This window comes from Erpetoichthys calabaricus, chromosome 9 (assembly GCF_900747795.2).
Source record: "Erpetoichthys calabaricus chromosome 9, fErpCal1.3, whole genome shotgun sequence".
Lineage (NCBI taxonomy): Eukaryota > Metazoa > Chordata > Cladistia > Polypteriformes > Polypteridae > Erpetoichthys > Erpetoichthys calabaricus.
Genome location: NC_041402.2, coordinates 36,152,320 through 36,160,587, shown reverse-complemented (window position 1 = coordinate 36,160,587; position 8,268 = coordinate 36,152,320). Strand labels below are relative to the sequence as shown.

At 34.1% G+C, this 8,268-nt stretch overlaps 1 protein-coding gene across 1 annotated transcript in view; it reads right to left on the bottom strand.

Annotated features, from left to right (window-relative positions):
• fto (FTO alpha-ketoglutarate dependent dioxygenase) overlaps positions 1 to 8,268 on the bottom strand; it is a 383,462-nt gene that overhangs the window by 354,847 nt on the left and 20,347 nt on the right. The window lies entirely within an intron of this gene.

Genomic DNA, 8,268 nt, shown 5'->3' with positions numbered 1-8,268 from the left:
TTAAAATACCATGTGGCTGAACTCAAGTGATAAAAAGATTCCTGTGCTATTGCTAGTAGTTCAGTTGGATATGGAGGATCCAATATTTTTAGACATACATTTTTTCAAAGATATACCTGATGGGGGCTGAAAGTCTTTGGTGAAGTGTCAAGTAAAAATTGTTGGCGGTGTCTGAGCAAGATAGATAACAGATCAGTGTGGCACTTTATAGATAAATTACTGTGTCAGAGAAATGTTGAGTCATAATCTTCAGGTAATGGAGCCATGAGGTTGCTTCTAGTGTAACAGAAATACTGAGTAGATGTTTAATAACTGTAGCATAAAGTGTCACTAAATCATCTTTTATACATTTGTACATATCTTAAGTTGCTTTTATTTTTAACTTTTATAGACATAAACATCATTTCACTTACCTGCTCCGATTTCAAAGAGCAGGGGAAGTGAGCTGCTGTGAGTGAGGCTCGCACAAGACACTATGTAGTCGCAAAGACAAGTACAGGATGGGAACAAGACAGAAGCAAACTGTTAGCATATAATGAGACGTACTGCTGCATTAGGGTATAGTAATGGATGGTATTTAGCTTGGATGGTGATGAATAAATAAATATTACAATTACTATAGAATTGAATACATAAATATCATTATTAATGAGTAGAAAAAATAAATACACAGTTAACATCATACCTTTCTTACGTGGTAATACTTAGTCATCGAACCCCACCTACATCTGACTTTGCCTATCCCATGTCATGTAGTGAGAGATTTGCTTCAGTGTACCGTACTGCAGCCGTTTTAATTTTTTTTTGCCAATCAGGAGTGGCTGTTGAATGAGTAAAAGAAAAAGATATAAAAAATGTAGAAGTTCAAGTACCCACTCTTAGGGTAAAAGTGAAACAGTAGACTAACTCATAGCTGAAGTTGCAAAGAATGTTTGTGTTTAAAGGCAAAAAGTTTGCAAACTGACCAATGCCTCTCACTGGGAGATTTTGAAATTTCAAAAATGTGCACAGATTGCTGTATCTGAGATACTGTATCTCAATGAACACTGAACTGTCCTGACAAAAGAATAAGTGTGACATATTTCAACAAAATCAGTCCACTGGGAGTGGAGTTTTTTCATGTGGACAGATAGGCAAGCAAAGCACTAAGACAGAAACAACTGAGTATCACATTCTGTTTTGGTTTTTTTTTTATATATAAAGTGCATTCACATATAAAGTACAATGTACAAATGCCATATGAACAGCTTCAGTTACAACCCCACCAATAATAATATTAGCAGGCAAATCATTCCAGTGTCTGGAAACCCTGTAGTTAAATGACTCTGCCTCCAATCTATCTTGGAATTTTAAGCAGTCCAGCTTCTTGAAATTATCTTTCTGAAGTATAAGCATTACAAATTCTAAAAGTAAAGTAGAGACTATGTAATTTATAGTTGTATATGTCAAAAGAATAATGGAAAATTGCCTTTATATTTAACTGTTTGTAGTAATGTACAGATTTTAAAAAGAAGAATTACAGAGCCCTACTTCCTACTTGCAAGTTTTTTCTATTATCAAAATTTTATTGAAATCAAAAAAATACATAAAAGTATCAAATCTCACCCAAATCCCAACCAGATGAGCATCAGATAGCCACTTACTGCTTTTGGAACAGGGTGACCCATTAATATGCAATACAAAGATTTCTAAGAAGTGACAGGTTATAGAAAGAGGACATTAGAAATTAAAGAGTGCTATCTATGGGTTGGGGATAGTGCACTAGGAGAAAAAACTCTGCTCTGTGATGGGGTTCCTTTATTTTACTATCATGGGAAAGTGAAATAGCCACCATGCCTGATAGTCAGAGAACTAAACTGTGTTAAAATTTAGGGTACAGGGAAAGCACAGGTCTTATTTTGTTATTTTACATCCCCTTGTGTAAATCCCTTTCTTGTATCATTATTGCCTCTTATTTATGGGTTGGGGATTGCTCATGAGTGCCCATAACTTTACACAAATTAAAAAAACAAGTAGCAAAGTGAAGGAAAAACTTTTAATATGACACAATATGTTTATTTATACAAAGACAGTGTTCATTTTAAATAAGAATTAAAACGCAATCACAATCAGCCATTTGTTGTTGGACAGCACAGAAAAGTATTGTGAGCAGGTGGTTAATTTAAGTAATTTTATTATAAAAAAAATTTTTTTTTTTGATTCAGATGACTTGCACAACATGCGTAGCAATGCCAATTACCTAAAATGGCAGTTCAAAATAGACTAGATGCCGTTTTAAATAAAAGTGTAACACTTTACCATAGAAATTATTACATTAAGCACACATCAAATAATCACATTTATTTTGGGAATACTAATTTCTTTACGACCGCTCATAATATTATACATAATTTATAAACTTAAGGACAAAATGTCTTTATTCTATGCATGCAGAGTTGCTAGACTGTGACTGTTACTATGCTACCTCCAGCTCAGATGACTCTCTATATAATTGGAAGCACCATGGAAGTCTGTGACTGCCTAGTCTTTGTGCTTTCATAAGGTAAAACTCTGTTCTCCATGCGAAGGTTAAGAAATATTATTTACTAGACTTCATTTCCATTTTTAAATACTATGACTTTGTCACTTACTGTATTTAACAGTGTGTGTTTATGAGCATGCACATTTGTCTTCAGTGCTATCTAAGCTGCAGCTAAATAAAATCTAAACTAAGAACTCAAGTTGTGAGGCATTAGACTCCACGACTGGATGCAAGTCACATCCTTGTGTTAATACAAAAACTCTACATGCCCGGCTGATGGAACAGTAACAATTTTAGGTAACGTACACTCAAGTAGATGGTGGTGGCATTTTGAGGCTATAAAGAATGTGACATGCCTCATGAAAATAAAAACTGTAATGGAATTACTCTATGTATAAAATCCATCTAATGAAATTGTTATTATTTAAGTAACACAAAGCTGGCTCAATTGTGTGTTGCCGTTCCAGCAACTCTTTTCTTAATTTATAAGTGATATCACTCAATATTTAAAATATTAAAGATATGTTGTATTCTCAATGTTGTCACAAGAATAAATGTGTCACATACCTTGTGGGGGCCAATTTCAAGTGGACATTATGAAAAGGTATAGAAGTGAACTAACTGTCTGCCCTCTCATAGGAATACCTGTGAACCCACCACCCACCTCTCTGAAACTCTGCACCTTCCAGTCTCCTGGATTTACAGCCTGGAAGATAGAAAAAGGGCAACAAATTGGACCAGTGAAAGACAGGGGCACACCTGAGTAGTGGAAGCTCAAGTACGCGTGTTTTTGTATATTTTGCTCCAGCACTATCCCCATCCTGAAAATAAACAGGGGATGGAATTATGGAACCCCAATCCTTCTTGATATCCTGCTCGATTTTCCTTTTTTTCTTTTTTTAAAGTCTATTATGTAAATTTATTTTGTGTATCATTGCTTCCAAGTTAAACACAACTATAAAAGTCGAGCTTCAAAAGAATTGCAACAAATATGAGTGTAAAACACAACATCATTCAAAAGATCCCCGATTGCTTTTTAATAAAAAAACTACAAAATAATCAGTCTTGTTGGCAATGACCAGTAAAGTTCAGGTGCCTGCTTTCTGTAGTTCTCTAAAAATAGCTACAATAATGAAAATTTATGTACCAATTTCAACCAAACAAATACAATCATGAAATAATATCATATGATAATAATAATGAATATAATATCTGAAAATAAATGAAACCAGATCAAGCTAACACATATTTAGATTTTTGCCACATTTGGAGTGGTACTAAGCCAAAATGCCTGAACGTTAGCTCTGTTTTTTGTTATTTTTGCTAATGTTTCCTTTTGGTAGATATGACTGGTTAAATGCGAGCTGCCTCACAAATTTAAATTGTAGCAAGTAATTTCCTGAAGTAAACAAACAGTAAATCCATAGACAAAAACTAAGGCCAGAATTGGAAAACTATCATCAGATAAACATAACAACAATTACTAAAGGTAAAATAGCAATAACTAGCTGGAGCTTCTAGCCAGGAATACAGACATGAATAAGGCACTTTGAAGTTCAATAACCAAACCTGTACTAGATGTAATATCTCTGTCCCAGGAGCATTAATATTGAATGGACCTTTATGAGTAAGTGTGACCTCTGATGTACTGGGAACCTGTCCAGGACTGGTTCAAGCTTTATGTTCAATGCTGCTGGGACAGGATCTGGCCACCATGAACTGAATTAAGAAGATTCAATGATAAATGGATGAGTGGATATTTCTAAACTGCCATACCTGGTAATAGAAGTGAAATTATTAGCCTGTCAAGACCATGCCCCTAGCTGTTGACTGTAACTTGCCATATTAGCCCAGTGGGCAGAAACGAAATAGAAATTGCACTCTAATTTCAAGGACCAAGATGAACTTTTAATGTGCTTCTAAAACCTTAATTCTTGGAATAAGAATTTATACTTATTAAAGAAATAATTTGATTTCAAATAGCACAAATATTTGGCAGAAAGTAAAACATTCATACAGTATTAAAACAGTGGGGGAGGGTCTGCAGATGCCAGTTTCTTCAGCATGGGTGTTCATATTAGTATAATGGCTTGAGACTGACACAGTTTGATGTCCAATCATTGCATTCTCTCTCATTAAATATGACCTCTCACCTCTCATGCAGAAGAACATATATAAATTACACTCCACTGTAGCCCAAAGGCAAACAGAAAGATAGGAGGAGGATAATAAAAAAAATAACGCTCAAACTGCCATAGGTCAAGCCTCTATAATGGCCCATTGGAAAATTATTAATCTTACTCATAGGAGTTGGTCTAGAAATAATGGCTTCTTCCAAGCCACGTAATGAAATAAGGCATGCTCTAGGGACAAACTCATTTTCAGCCTGGGAATAAGCCACAGATCAATAGTAGACTTTTGTCAGTTATACAAATATCGCATTATACTGGTAGCTAAGTACCATGTTTGTGCAAATGTTTTACCATTATTGAGAGACAATTTATATTACTCTTTACAAGCCAAAAAGTTCCCAAACACAACACGGAAACATTTCACAATTATTATTTTATTATTCATTAAAGTTCAAGTTATACGTTACATTTTTTACATAAAACCAAATAAATGTATTTAAAAAACATTTTTGTTAATTTTGTGTAGCTGATTTGAGTAAAGAATTAGTATTTGGAATGAATAATCCCACAGGCTAACAATCCCCATTTTACCAATATATTATACGTGTAAATCCGTCAAAAGGCATGGCCAAAAAACTGTACAAGTTTTACTCTGAAGATCTTACCTCAAAGCATTTTAAACCTATGACCAGCATAACAAATAAAAAGAAGTACTAGTCTGAGTAAAGTCTAAACAGTCTGCAGAAAATCAAAGTTTGTGACTGAAGTGGAAGTGTTTGCATTGCAATTTGCGAATCCTCCTATGCAGCTATGTTGTAAAGGCTGGAAGTCGATAATATCTTTATCAAAAATTAGATATTATGTTTTAAATATATATCCCTACATTATTTTAATGAAAGATCAACTTCATACTACAACCACTGTTTTGCCAATAAACTTGTAAAAAGACAAATCATTAATATTCGCTTTTCACAACACGTTAATTGCTTCATTATTCTCCAAAAACAAATGGTATGGACATGTCACAAGCAAAGCACATATCCAGAACACATTAATTGAACCAATTTGTAAAGGACATGTCTAAACAGTACATCTGAAATGTACAATAAAATCTAAAAGTCAAAGTGAGCATCACTTGCAAGAGATTCTCTTTACAAGTAAAAACTTTTCTGACATCAAGTTATTATTGTAACATAGACAAATATGACAAGATGGACGATGTTTTTTATACATATGCCCAGAGGTCCTCCTCTGAAGCCTTTTATAAAGAACAAATTATTAAAATAATAAAAAGTTTGGGTATAGACCAGTAGAAGATGAATCTTTCTCTCTACCTGCACAGCCATTTTTTTTTTTTCCTTAGCTTTACTTGACAAAACTCTCACTGCTATCTCTGTTTAATGCCTAGTTATCTATAAAAAAATGTATATAAAATAAAACTGTTTTGTGTTGCATTCTTGTCACAAATGGTATCCCAGGTGCAAATTTAATTAGCTCAGGTGCAGCCTTCCCTCCCATATGATGATTCTTCATACAGGAGCCTGTAAACAAGCACTACATCGTAATCAGGTGTCACAGACTTGTTTGATCTGAAGCAAAATATGTCACAAATCCCTGGCAGAAAGCGGGTCGAGGGGGAGAACAAAAGCAGATAACTGTCAGAGGATTGGGGAGGTCTTCTGAGCGTTGCCTATTAGCGCACTCCATCTTCCCTGCTCCTGTCTGCCGCTGTCCGTATGAAGTACTGCCGAGCTGACAGAGCACTCAGTCATCCCCTGCTTGATGTGCAGTAATTTTACTAGAGTAAGCAGAAATCGTCAGAACACCTGATCAGCAGGGGAATCAAAAACAAGAACAAAAAGGCCCCAACAGTTTGTCTTTCAAAACAAAAATTACCAGTTGCTGCAGTTTGCTTTTCAAGTTGCCGTCAGCATTCTGTAAACAGAGGATTCGTCGTGAATAAAGAAAATTTTTTACAGGTTCAGAAATTTAAAAAATGCATGTTATCGTTTAAAAAATATTTAGATTAAATGAAGAGTACAATTTTAAGCACAACTAAAGAAAATCTTCTTATCACATAAAAATAACAGCAGCCAAACCAATCACAGGAATTTACAATCATTGTAGCTATTGAAGGGTATACTAATACCCTTGAGGCTTGATGGAGTAGGTGAAAATTTCTCAGCTGAAACATAAAAGGAAAAATTAATCCTAACTTCTGTAGAAGCCATGGCAAGGATGACAATATACTGATGTCAACCACATAAAAATCCTAAAAAGAGAGAAACAAAATAAACTATCACCAGAGTAAAAAGTCTATGTTCGGGTACATCACATTCAACAACTTCAGTCATCAGTATTGCATCTTTAGTCTGTTCTCTCCACCCCTCGGCAGACCTTCTCCTTCTGAGCACTACTATTCTTGAATAATTAATCTTAAGTATTAATGATTATAAGGTACAATATTTATCTTATGTACTAGAAAGACAAACAAATGATGTTTAAAGCTTAAACGAAAAATTAATATTGTTATTTTTGAGAACTGACAGTAATAGGTAATTAACTAGCTTTTAGGGCAAGACAATAATGTGGTCATATAGATAGAAAACAAACAAAATTACATATTTATACATGTATCACTAGTCTCAGATAGTGTTCAATCAAGGGGTGAAATCAAAATGAATCTCTGAGAAAACCTTAAAGATAGAGATTGAATATTTTTAAAAAACTACAAAAAATATAGTAATAAGATATAGCCTGCAACTTGATGCCTACTTTATTACCAGGGTTCAAAAGACAGAGTTTAAAAGACACAATTAGAACAAATGTTTCTTAGCCTTTTAAAGCACTTTAATATTAAATCCACAAATTAGGATGCCAGAGACTCACTCTGCATTAGTATAGTTCTTTGTGATACCTACAATCACATTGCAGCTGAACTCTCACCCTTTTCCAATACTTTATTTGAACATTATAATGTGTAACCACTCATCCTTTACTCCAATTTAATCCTGCTTAATTTTACTGTACTGACCTTTCTCATTTATCCTGTATTTGCTGCAGTGTTCACATAAAAATTTTTTTAACAAAATTATTACTTATGGAATTTAGATATTACATTTTTAGCTGTACATAAAGTACCACATCCCAAAAGGTTGAGTACCTTTTTATCACTGAATAAAAACTCTAGACAACAGGATGGAAAATTATACTTTTACAAAACAGCTAGAAGGTATATATTAAACATGTTCTAGCAGGAAACTACTTTCAAACAAACTGTCACCTCACTGATCCACCTCCCAAATGACTTCAACTATAACTCCTTCAGAACCTACATCCTTCAAAAAGTATAGTGAATACAGTGACACAGTGTTGTGGGAATTTCTCTTTTATTATAATTCACTCGTTGTAAATGGATTGGAACTCAAATGAGGAAAAATACATTACCTAAAAACAACTTCAGAAAATCCCGAACAATTCAGCACCTATTCTAATTATGTGGGATTAAAACTTTAGAAGCATATTCTCCCAATAACTGATAAAGCAGAAGTTGAGAAACAGCACAAGAATAATACTTCCTAAGGTTTGTCAATGTGCATGAAGCTAATGCCTAAA